This window comes from Meleagris gallopavo, chromosome Z (genome assembly GCF_905368555.1).
Source record: "Meleagris gallopavo chromosome Z, MGAL_WU_HG_1.1, whole genome shotgun sequence".
Classification (NCBI taxonomy): Eukaryota; Metazoa; Chordata; class Aves; order Galliformes; family Phasianidae; genus Meleagris; species Meleagris gallopavo.
In genome coordinates this window covers 53,098,697-53,111,927 of record NC_139435.1, presented here as the reverse complement: position 1 = coordinate 53,111,927, position 13,231 = coordinate 53,098,697, and the positions used below count along the sequence as shown (strand labels likewise).

At 39.7% G+C, this 13,231-nt stretch overlaps 1 protein-coding gene across 9 annotated transcripts in view; it reads left to right on the top strand.

The window, feature by feature from the left end:
* ZNF462 (zinc finger protein 462) overlaps positions 1–13,231 on the top strand; it is a 91,873-nt gene that overhangs the window by 25,669 nt on the left and 52,973 nt on the right. The gene's annotated exons all lie outside the window — the stretch shown is intronic.

The following is a 13,231-nucleotide window of genomic DNA, read 5'->3' as shown; positions in this document are numbered from 1 at the left end:
CCTCTGTAAAGTTCACTTGTTGAACTGCTCCCTTTTTCCTGTCTCCTTTCTTGAAATAAGTAATTTCAAATCTCTAGTAATATAAGGGCTAGACCATGACCACTAATCTCTGCCTTCTCTGGCATTCTATTCCTCATCTCACATGATATTTTGCTGAGTAGGCCTAAATACTTCAGCAAAAGACTTGGATTCTGTATGGAGAGCTAGAAATGGCAACTCAGCAATAAAAAGTAAATACAAAGTGATTAATAAAGGGAGTCAGATATATCCTTGTGTGTGGTGTATGATTTATTTCTGCTACCAAAATTTTAAATTTCCAATATTCTTGAGAACTTTGTAGTTATTGTGGAAAGTTAGCACTGGTATTCCAAAGCCAGTGGCACAGAAAGGTAGGATGGTGTAACAGGGAGGAGCTGAAATCTGAGAATCCACTTTCTTTCAGGTCAACTGTGCAACTTGTAGCCAGGCCACTTCACCTCCCTGTGTTTCACCAGGTTAAAATGGAAGGCTCTTCACTGTGAAGATATTCACTGTGAAGATATTCTTCCTGCTCTTCACAGAGGTAGAGCCTACCACAATGTGCCCTGAAATTGAACGACTTGAATAAATACATAGCAACTGTGTGTGGATCACATTATGGGTATCACTGCTACTTGATAATTTCATTCCGCCTTTTTGTCCCTTACATATTACTTACAAACTGTGAATCTTCAGTGAATGTCCACTAATTTGCAACTGCTTGAAAACCAAAGAACTACTTCAGTCTTCAGTATCTTTGAGGGAAAGTCATTTCTACTGATTTATATGACTCATTCATGATAAAAGAAAAAATCCTAATACATATTATATTGTCTTCTATCACTTTGGTGTTCCAAAAACAGAAGAAGAAAAAAAGAAAGTTCTGCAAGGATGACTATACTTCTGGCATGGATTCTTTTGTCAATGAAGCCCTAAATGAATGCAAAACTTTCACTCTGCATACATTCTTGCAAACAAGAGCCCACACTTGAACGAATGCTTGCTGCAAGAAACAAATAAACGCGTACAAGTGGCTTTTATTTAAATGAGTTTTAAAGAAAAAAAAAAAGTCTGGAATGGACTACAAAACACATCACTTACTTTTCTTCCCCACAGTATTAAAGGGTGTTGGCTAACAAATTAAGTCTCTCAAAGTATTCATTATATTTTAATGTCACATCATTTGTGTGCATTGGATCATATAGCTCTGTTAATATTTCATTAGTTTGAAAATTCTGTTGGGTTCTTATATATCATCTTATGGCCTGGATTTTCTGGGTTCTTCTAGGTATTTCTTTATAATACTTTTGCTATTTTTGTTACCTTAAAATGTATTTTGACTACCTTTTCCATTTTGCATGCAGAATAAATGACACTGTTCATATATATGTGCAGTTATTTTGACAGAATGAATGCAGTCTTGATTAACTCTTAAGTCCAAAAGTGTGTTCTTAGAAGCATGGTTTACCATAATATATGAATGAGAGAAGTGCTGTGCAGACTCCTTTTCTAAGCAACAAGTGAATGGCCTTCTAGTTGTAGCCAAAAGCAGAGTACCCGTTCTGTACAACCACCATCCCATGTATTTTCAGTAGTGTATCTGAAAATTTGCATTGAAGTAAGAAAGATTTTATGAGGACAGAGCTCAGAAGACCTGAGAAAGCCATTTCTTGGCTGTTAGACTAATACTTCTCTCCAGAGTTCTCTTTGTTGCTTCTTAGTACTTATGTGCAAAACCTAAATTCTGGTGAAATCTTGGGTTCTACCACTTAGAGGTCTCTGCCTTTTCTTGAATTTATCTAAATATCTTGTGAGGGCTTTTTTTTTTTTTTTTTGGTCAGGGTATTTTTTCCTCTTCAATTATGCATTCATGAGAGCTGTCCAAAAAGTCCTTCTTCCTTAAAGTTGAACAAGCATTCTCTTTTCTTAAACCAGGGAAACTGAAAATCCCTTCCATACCTTATCTTGCCTTAAACATTGCTCTCTAAGGACTTTTGCAAAGATTTCTACATCCTTTGTCTTAAAAAAAATACTAATTTGAATTCAGATTACAGGTTGCACAGATTTTCAAAGGTTATGGAATCTAAATTATCTTGAGCTTTCCCTGCATTGGATTGTCCTATGCCTCTCTATTCGGTGATGAAAACATAATATACTCTGATAGAATGTTTGAATAAAGCATGATGGCAAGTTTCAAATTGGTGGTGGCCTGAAGTAGATAAAATCAATAATCTATTTGTAAATTATGAGAAGCTATTGCTTTAATTCATTGCATTAAATGGAAAGAGTGAGTGACTGGAAAATATAAGAACAGGGTGTTCATGGTCTCATTTCAATTTTGTTTCAATGGGATACTTTTTATGTTCATAAACTAGCCTTATCTGAACTCTCCTTGTAACAAGTAAGATTATTTTCATGTCATCTGGCATTTGTATGCATATTCGGGGATAAAGTTTTGGAAATTCTTTTCTCCTTTATGCACTTTCACCCTGTAGGCATCCTTAGGGTAAAACAGAGTAGTCCCACTTTCTCCACAAAGAGGATACTATTATGACAACAGAAGCTAATTTTTTTTTTTTTGTTATTCTTCTAAAACAAGATTTTGTTACCTTACTATTTAAAATGCTTGAGATTTTTCCAGCTTTAAATTCCTCAAGATAAAGTGTTTACAATCGTAGAAACAAGATGTGTACTGGACTTACAGAAGAGAAAAAAGCCACGGAAGTTCTGTAATGTCTACATAGTTGCAAGCTTTTGAAGGATGCAGTTGGTTATAATCTCAGCTCCCCTTCACTGTAGGCCATATTACAAAGTCTTAATTAATTCTTTGTGGTCCATTTCCTGTTTGTTTTTTTCTTAGGATAAAGAAAAAATAAACAGATTTTAGTTGCTGAGCATGAAACAACTTATTTAAAGAAAAACAGAACAGACTAGAATAGAAAAACTTCATTAGAAGATTCAACATCTTATGCTTTCAATGCATAATAGTTTTCTTCTTAATTTGAACACGTCCAGAATAGCTAGTACAAAAGACTGCTTATTATTGGAAAGATGAAAAATAGGGCTAACAATGGGTATTTTTTTTCTTTTTTTTTTGTGAGAGATTGTTTTTAATTATTACCTGCATAACAAAGTGTGCATCTTTTGCAGACAGGGAATAACAATCCAAATACCATCTGGCTGGACAGGTTCCATTAACCTTGGTTAATTCATAGATATTGTGAACCAGAATACTAGGATTGCTCAGAATACTACTTTTTCCCCTTGAAATGAATTATAGATATTCCACTTTGTTCCTTCTAGACACAGATATCCACTGATAACCTATTTAAAATACTTCATACTTCATATTCTGACTGTATATATTATATGACCTGCAAAAGCTTGTTTCCTGGAAGGACCAAGTGGGTGGATGTGGAGATTGAAGAGGGAGTAAAAAAAACAAAGTTCTCATTTGGAATCGGGATATTGCATTCCAGTGTGTATATACTGCATCTCAACATGTAATCTAGTGGAGTACATACATGGTTTAGAGGGCAAAGCATTCTGTCATGGACAGTGTATAAACATTAACTGCATCTTACTCCTTTTTTCCAGTGGTATCACTTCTCAGCAAATTCAGTGATGGGACCAGCATCTTGCTGCTACCATCCTGAGCAGAGGATCTTTGCTTGCACAGGTAGAAAAGATCTCCAAAGAAGGATGGCAGGGATAAGGATAGCAGACTAGTAATCAGTAGTCTTAGATCTGTCAAATACTGGAGAAGTGTATATTCTTCTACCTGCGGCAAAGATGCTGGCTGCCATACTGCGAGTGAGTCAGTGGGCAAATAAAACTATGAATTCTGTCTGGCATTATGAATGGGTCACTGATGGATTTGTATTACCTAAGGAAATGAACTGGCTGACAGAGAGGTTTCTGATGGCTGCCCAGCAAATGTCAGATATAGCAGGAAGCTTAGGAGGAGGAAATGGATAGTTGGAGACTCAGGCAGTGCTAAAGTAGCTGCGATGTTGTTCGAGCTCCTCACATGAGCACGTTTTTGAGGTGTACAGTGGGAATGCAAAACAATCCTTAAGCTCTGCTAAATACTGTTTTCTTGTCTTCCAGTAGAATTTCAGCCATGGACATTGCTTTATAATTACAGAGTAATTCATGAGATGGGTTTCGTTCTGCATGAGATGATGTGCTGTTCTTCTCAGCTTTGTTTGCTGGTAAACATCAAGACCTCTGGTGCTTTGGTTTTGTAAAAAACATTCTTCTGACCGCCCTTTTTCATCCTGTCCACACACTGCCTGCACAGGGTTAACCCTTTGAAGGAGGACTGGTAAGATGCAGTACCTACAGAACTTGTAAGATCTCGGGAGAGATGAAGAGAATGAGTTCCATCATCCCCAAGGTCCTTGCTAAGCTGAACCCATGTTAGTGATGAAAGCAGACAGTGGCCTCCTTTCCCTGTCTTAGATCTGATCCATGCAGCTTTTCCTTGGTTCCCAGCTGCTCTGTGAAATTTATTTACTTAGAGAGTCTTGTATTTCTTCCAATTTGGATGCTGGATTTTTGAAATGGTCTTTGGAGTTCGAACCAGTGGCAGAAAGGTTATTCTTCCCATCAACCCAATTCAGCCTCTGTTTCCACTGCTATCACAGAGGACCAGTTTGCCCTTTAAGCAAAGCAGTTTTTCACATCTGTCTTTTATGATGATCTCTCTTCATTTTAATTTCTTGAAGGCAGTTTTCTGTAGCAGTCCCAAAACAAAGCTTTACTCATCTTAGTGGTACTTTCTGAGTGGTGTCCACCTCTGCGACTTTGCTGAGAATACCCGCTTGTGTTTTAAACCAACTGTATTGGCTGGTCTAATTTCAGAGCTCTAGGATTAAAATTCTGTGGCCCCTAAAATAATCTAGCAGTTAATGTTTTCCCATGGTTTAGCTCTGTCACCAGCTTTTAAGCTGTATTTAGCCTTTGTGAAAACACTGTGCTCCTGGCAAGCTAAGATCAGTCCTCCCTAAAGCACGTTTGTAACTCACCAGCCATAGCACTGTAAGCCATCAGACCGTGCAGTGGAGCATGTATCTTGGGTGAATGGTAAGACTGCTTTTAAAGGCACAAAAGGATAGGAAGTTTGAGGGTTCACTTAAGGGCAGATGGCCATCAGGTGATAATCTTTTTGTCTTCAGCCACAGCTTTGCTCTTTCCCTCTTCAGTTCACTTTGTAGCAGGGTATGTGGTTGAATTTATCATTCACTACTGTCAGGACCCCATTTCTAACAGGTTTGACTTTCCTTGGCAAGAAAGAGAACTTCGCTGGAGTTATGCCAGGCTGAGTAGTCTGCTCCTCCCCTTGCTTCCATCAGGATGAGGATAGTAATGCACCCTTCATGTAAAGGGCTGCAAGATGTTATTTCCAATGCATTAGAAGGAATTGGATTGTCTTTAGAATACCCAGGCAGTGCACTGCTGTGTTCTTCAGCACCACCTACTGACATCTGCCTCTCCCAAGTCCATGCACTCGGGGGAGTGCGCTTATCTTCAGTCGCAGGAACTGGATTTCTTGAGGTAACTGACTATACACTCTTAGCTGAAAATTAGTAACCCTAGATCCAGTGCCTTCAGTTGCATTATGCAGTATGAGGACCAATAAGAAATGGCACAAAAGCAAAGTTGCTTTATTCTGATACCTTGTTTTCCTAGTGGGCCAGTCCAGTTTCCTCTTGAACACACATCTGTACAGAAGAGTGTTGAGAGTTTGGATTGTGTCACTGAGGTGAGTATCTTTACTTATTTCCTGTGATCACTCAGTAAGGAAACCAAGTGGCAGATATAATTTCTATTTTGCTCTGTGCTGTTCCATATTCCCTTCTTTATCTTATCAGGTTAACTTCAGAATTTAAACAAACTCTCTTCAAAGGTTTTAACTGGAAAAAAATGGCTTAATGCCTTTTTGTGTATGTGTGCAGTATTTCATTTTCTTCTTCTATTCCTAAAAAAGGAAAGGTAAAAAAGGAAGCGTTCTGTGGAAAAGAAGGATCCTATCAGATCAGAATTACCCTCCTTCCCTAGTACAGTTGCTGCATCTTATAGTACACAGCCAAAGCAGTGCTCTGTTTATTGAGTGTGGTGGACTAAAGGAAAAGTTGACAAAACTTGGTCTGTGTTTGCACCTCCACAACTACTTTTGCACAGTAAATGAAGCAGCATATTTAATAAGAAAAAGGTCCTACTCTGACTGTTTAGTTGTTCAATCTCTGAAAAGCCTTGATTTCTGTAAGGATTAATAATTTGCCATAAAGATAATTCAGAAAACAAGAAAAAACACATCCTAGTTTTGTTTACAGTAAAAGCACTTGATATTTGATAACCTTCTCACAGGGCTGACGTTCTTCCTACAACTCAGTTGCTCATGCTGGCTGATAACCTTCACAAAGGGAACATACACAGTTGTAAGATGCTATCTTCATTTGCCTTCCAACTAAGTAGTGCCATCATATTTGAATCTTTTTTTTTTTTTTTTAAGTTTGAATGTATCCTTCAGGAATTTAAATGTTACTTTTTCAAGAACAAATAGGTATTATAGTCTAGGATACCAAAAACTAATAAACAAAAACCAAAACAAAGAAATTGTTTGTGAGAACTGAAAATTAAGCCACTTGTATCTAGGTACGTTGCAACAATAATGCCCCTCTCTACCTCATGGATCTTTGTATTTAAGATACTTTTATAATAGTTTGAATTTATTTTGAGTAACACTTGAGTTTAAGTACTCCATCTTCGACCTTCTTTCTAGGAAAGTTTGTCTTTTTTGCAGCAGGATAATCTTCATTTGCTATGTCTTCTTGAGACTAGGGACTATAGTCTTTTTCCTTGATATATTGCTTAAAATGATATAGTGTTCCTGTTATTTGATTTATTTTTTCTAAAATCATAGACTCAAGGAATCAGTAAAGCTGGTAGCGATGTTATTTATCATTCAAACCTGTTTCAGGTTATTTTATGTATTTATTAATATCTCAAAGGAAAAATAACCAGAGGCTCTCTAATTTTTTTTTTTTTTTTTTTTCCCTAGAACTGAAAAAGCCACCTATGTTTCTGGGCAGCTACCAGCAGTTTGTAGCCGCCTTCTACAAGCCGAAAGAGTAATGTTGTTTATATTTCATTCGGTGCAGACGGTTTTGAAAGCTATGCTGTAGCTTTGCAACGACCCAGCCCATAGTATGGTATCAGATATGTGAATGCATGCATTGAAGTATGGAGATGTAACAAAATGAAATTATGACTGAACTACAGAGGGATCAAGGAAGCTGTGACAGAGAGATTTCTGACAACTATTATGTATGAAGGAAGTATAGCAAGGAAGATTTCTTGTTGTGTGGAATCCAACCTGGAGCTCATTTGAGCTTCAGCATCCTGGGTGTATATTTTGGGGAAAATACATAATATTTAGGTCAGTTTCGGTAATTGTTTTTATCACTGAGTTGTAATGCATCTCTAAAAGAAGTTTATTTCCTGAAAAGTGTCAATATATTGCAATATGCAATGATTGGCCTTGTAGGTCAACAGAAATGAGAATGGACTGGTAAAATATTTACAGGAAGAAAGGGGCAGCAGGCTTAAGAACCACATATCTCAGCTAACATATTATTCTCATGGGCGTAACTGTTGAGTTTCAAACTGTAATAAATGGTCCTAAACTGGACATAAGAATGGAAATTTTGGCAGTAAAATGTATTATCACCACCCGGTGATAACATTTTGCGGTAAATTCTTTACATGAAAATAAGAAAATTTACCATATATTTCACTCATATATGTTGCAACCCAACCCACGGAGTCTCATCAGTGTTAAGTTCTGTCAGATTCCTTCTTCCTCTTCCCTGTCTGTCCCAGTAAAAAAAGGGTGGAAAAGAAACAATATTAAAGTTCAGTGTGTATGAGTTTGAACAAGTGACTCAAAAGTCAACCATCAGAGGACCAGGAGTCTTCAAAACTTGATGGGTGTGGAGTCATTGAAAAAGATGTACAAGTTTACTAGGCATGCCTGACTTGAGCTCAAAGTTGAATTTACTCTACTGATTTATTCTTATAAATTAAAGATGAAGCTGGCTTCCTGCAGTTACAATAGCCTTCAGATTTCCAGTTCCTCAAATTATGCACTGATCCTATGATTCTACTTGTTTTGCCTATTTCCTCCATTTCTATCTTGTGTTTTGAAAAGAGTCTCACCTTAAATAAATTAATGAGGCAAGAGCAAATTAGTGAGGCCATCAGATTACCTGCCTTTTGGTATATGAGCTGAGCCAAGCACTGAGAAAAGCTGTAGTCAGAAGTGCCTCCTGAAACCCACGCCTCTGCAGGAGGGAGGAATGCCTGTTCTTGGCGTTGGCCGTGGGATTTCTCAAAAGCTTTTGTGTCTGTTGAGTTGCCTGTGAGTCACATTTCTGTAGTGTTTTGGTAATTTCTTTCTGGTGGCTTAGTTTCCAACAACAAAAAGAAAAGGAAAAAAAAAAAGATAAGACCAACACTGAAGTTTTCAGTGAGTTCAGTGTGATCTGTGACTCCAATCTTGATGAGTACGCTTTGTTCAGACATTGATAGATGAGGGGCAAATGGGACTCTCCCAAGCCACAGCACAGGGCCTAGGCACTGGGGCATCTCCTTGGGGACAGGGCTATGGGTAGCTGTAGACCAGCCCCACAGCCCCTGGACCTGACTGAGGACCTAACAGTCAATCCTGTGCCTTGGGTGGGACGATAAAGGCCTCAGTGGGGCTGGAATGGGTTTCTAGTACATGGGAGAGCCTGGCAGAGGCCCAGCGTACTAGGCGACAAAGCTAGTGGGTGCCTTCAGGGCCCTGACACATGCTGTGCCTTCCAGGGAGCCCTGTCAGGTGAATGCAGGCTTGGTGGTGTTGCTGCATCTGTAGCCATGTGAGTAGTGCCAGAATCGCAGTGTTTCAGCTCCACCTCAGCAATAAGTGAAAAACTGTGCAATGTGCCTGTACGAGGTAGGGATGAAGAGGTGTCTGATCATCTGTCTGTAGGAAGGCTTGGAATTCTGGTGATTATTTTAAATGTAGCATTGCCAATACTGAAATGGATTCACATAGCATGTGTGGTCTGAGTGACCTTTTCAGTTGTGGTTGTGCATGTGCATATTCTTAACTTCTAGAAGCACTGCTGACTCCTTCTCAAAATACAACGGGTGGGTAGTCAACCACAGAAGCTCAATTTTGAGGTCAGCGCCTTAGGCTTCACAATTAATTTTGTATTTTGAAGCTTTAAAACCAAACTTAAACATAATGATTTGTACTACTTTGGCTGCTGCCAAATTCTGTAATGACTGTTGTTCAACAAGCACAATTATCTTTTGTTTTGGATTTTCAAAAACCTAGAAATCTAATGCAACTGTCTCTCTGATGTTCTCCTCACATGTTTTGGAGCGTAGAGAAGGATGTCGAAAACAATTTGACACCTCAACTTTGGGTTTTAAAGCTACATGGCTTTCAGAATCTCTAGCACTCAATGTTTTGGGAGATTTTTGCTCCGGAGGGAAATGAGTATACCTCTTCTCCACATTAAACATTAAAGCCATATATTTTATCAAGAGGTTCTACATGCAAATTAAGTCAGACAATGGCATTTTAATAATCTGGTGAGGTTAGCATCACGTTAGTAAGAGTATTTTAGAAATCACATTATCTTTGGGCAATGTGGTCTCAAGAGATTGGCTGTGAATATGTTAGCGGGATTGTAGGATTTATGGATTCATTTCATGGTGGTTGTGTTTGTTTGTTGTTGTTTAGTTTGTCTGTTTTCTTTCCAGGCTTCCTGTTCTGCTTTTGAGCTAGTGGTTTTGGTAACTCCCTTCTCACCTGTGTCTTCATTCCCCCTCATTATTATTATTTTTTTTTAAATGGTGTTATGTGAAAATTTAAGGGATTATGGAATGTGGGTTTTATTAAGCAAATTAAATATAGAAGGTAGTGTTGCTTGATGTATGGAAAGTATTGTTTTAGCCGGTAATGATTGAAAAACAGGCAAATCTTGCTTTATCTCCTTTGCTTGGGTTGTACATCTTCCCAGTGTATTAACATCTGCACTGACAATACTCTTCCCTGGTGGGTAGGTGGATCTTTCTGTTCCATGTTCCATGCAGACAGTGAAGAAGAAAGACACACATTGTGTTTCAGTTTCTTTTGATATATGAGCTCAGACTGGCAGTTTCTGATTTTCGTCGTCTTTGTGAAATGCTCAAATTTTAAAGAAAAAATGTGGGAACGGTAGGGCAGAATTCCTCACCAAATTGGTTCATTTTGCTTTCAGCACGATACCCAGCAAAAAAACATAAAATAGATATCCATGGAGCTTTACTTGATGTTTGTTCCTCATAGCAGCAGTAAGATTAACTTTGTCTGTGACTTGGTGCTACCTTTGTGAGATAGCTCCTGCTGACATTACAAGCAAGAACCCATTAGAAAATCCTCATTAGATTTTAATCAGCAGCAATTAGTGATTTCTCAACTGCTGCTTCTGATTTGTAGCAGAAAGGTACTGTTGTTGCTCTAAGATTGTCCAGACAAAAGCCAGCATCCTTGAGAATACCTTCTCCAAGCGTCAGCGTATGAAAGAATTGTGGCTGCTGGAGGTGGGATGGTGATTTTTTTTATCTCTTGAAGCTCCTAGCATTCTAATTTTCAGAACTTCAGGTTTGCTCTCCTAGTCTTCTATTTTGTAAGCTGTCCTGAAGCTTCCAAAAGAGACATGGAGCTGAAAGCACTTTGTGATGGTGTTTCTAAAGGGTCTGAAGTTTTTCGGGGGCTGGGGACGGGGGGGAAGAGAGATTTGTGTGTGTGTTTTGTTTTTCCTCTCTTCCACACAATGGAGCTTTCAGAGAACCTCTCTTAAAAGGCATAGCTACAGCCTTTGTGTTGAAGGGTGTGTCTGCTGGCAGGGTTTGCTGATGCAGACGGGCTGGCTGGTGATTAACAAAGGTCATTAGACTTTGGAATCTGACAGGGGTGCAGGGCGGTGTATCTTCTGCGCCGGGCAGGAGGGCTCCCCAGGGGCTGGAGGCCCCCCAGCCGCCTCACCCCCCCCCCGACCATCCTCCTGCTTGGAGGCTCGGCTCTGCCTTGCCTGTGCCTGTAGGACAGCTTGGACCAGAGTCTTGATGCTGTAATGCTATGGTTTTTTTTGATTGATCTGTCACATTTGTCATCCATGGGACAGGGAACCAACCCTGGGAGATACTTGGTGGCGGTCTGCTCAGAGAGAGAAGGTGCTGCTTGAGCAATGCAGGGGGACAGCAGCGACGTGTTTTGGGGTGCAAGGCATGCAGGAGAAGTGCAGCTGTGTCTTGGGGATGCTGATTTTTCAAGCATCACTCAAGGAAGAGGAGGAAAAAAGGGGAAAAAAAGAAGAAAAACAAACGTGGTGTGCTTGAGATGAAGCTGAGATAAGTGAGGCCATGTTGTGCACGGGCGAGAAGCTATGAGCCTCTCAGTGCTGGAGTTGTCTGAGCTAAAATGGCTGCTCCCAAAGCTCAGAGGACTAGGGCAGCTTAGTGAGTCTTAAAGCTTCAGTGACGCAGGGGCTCATATCTCTTGAAAGTGTGATAAACACATTCAGCAGAGCTGTGGCTTGTTTGGCTGAGATGAAAGGACTAAGCTTGGGGGGATGGGTAGTGAAAACTGGATGATCTGCTTTTCTGTGAAGTGCTCTAAATGCAGGAGTCGTCTGCTCCATGGAAAAATTTGTTTTCAGGTCTAATGGACTGTGCTAAAGGAGACGTGGGGTGGGGCTTCACTCACTGCTGTAATTTGATCCAGAGCAGATAGCAACCTCTTCCACACAATTTGGTCTGGTGCTTGCACATAAAGGCTCGAGTATCTCGATTATTGTAACTTTGTTGCCCGAAAAGAAGCTGGTACAGCGTTCATTTTCTTTATTGGTGGTGGGAGGGAGGGGGGTGGAGAGGGAAGGAACACAGTGCAGCCTGCAAAGTCCCGTAGGTAAATATGTGGAGAGCCTGTCTGCTCAGACTCTCCAGAATTTGACTTACTAGAAGTTTACTTTAGCAGGCTATCAGAAGAAACATTCTTTCATATAAAATCCTGATGCAATATCCTCTCTTATTTCAGTGCATTAATGTTTTGGAGCCTTCTCACTGTAGAAGTAGCTCTGTACTCTGTACATGCAATAGACATGTGGAATTTTTAGAGTTTTGGGCTGCTCTTGCACCTTGGACCTCTGGAATGACCAGATTTCCCTAGCCCAGCAGAGCATGTGGAAACTTAAGAAGTAATTATTTTGTTAACATCGGAGTATTTAGATACCCGTTGCTCTGGTGCCTAAATATTGCATGAAGTAGGAGAGTCTGAGGCTTTTGTGTTGCTTGTGCTTTATGTTTCCTCACCCTCACGGCAGTGCTTAAATATACAACTCTTGACACGGGATTAACTGGTTTACAAGCTAAACCTCTGTACTTCATGTTGCCATGGCTTATGTTACTTGGTATTCAAGGTACCCATGGCATATGGATAAATCAAGGAAGCGATAGTGTTTCTGGGATAAGTCTTTGTTACATGTTTCCATTGTATTTCAGTAATATCCCTATTCCCATTGCCTTCCCTATCTTCCTCCAGTCCTCACCTTCTCCCAAATATCTCACAAAGGTGATGTCTTCAGAATATGCTCAAATGAAGCAGTAAACATTTTACCAAAGAACAGAGATCACAGAATGGTAGGGGTTGGAAAGGACCTCTGGAGATCATCAAGTCAAACCCTCTGCTAAAGCAGGTTCCCTACAACAGTAAGTTACACAGGAAAGTGTCTAGATGGATCTTGAATGTCTACAAGGAAGGAGACTCCACAATTCATCCGGGCGGCTCATTTCTGTGCTCCATCACCCACATAGCAAAAGTTTTTGCTCATGTACAAATTGGAACTTCCCGTGATCCAGTTTCTACCCATTGCCTCTTGCCGTCACTGAACACCACTGAAAAGAGCCTGGCCCTGTCCACTTGACTTTCACTCATTAGACATCTATACACATTTATGAAATTCCCTGTCGTCTCTCACAAAGCCTTGGTGGAGTTAAGGCAGAACAAACCATTCTACCTCGAGTTCACTGAGTAGCTGTATCTTACATTGCAATTGTGTCTAGATTTTCCACCTACATCAGTACTCTCAGAATGTTGAGCAGAAAGGCAGTT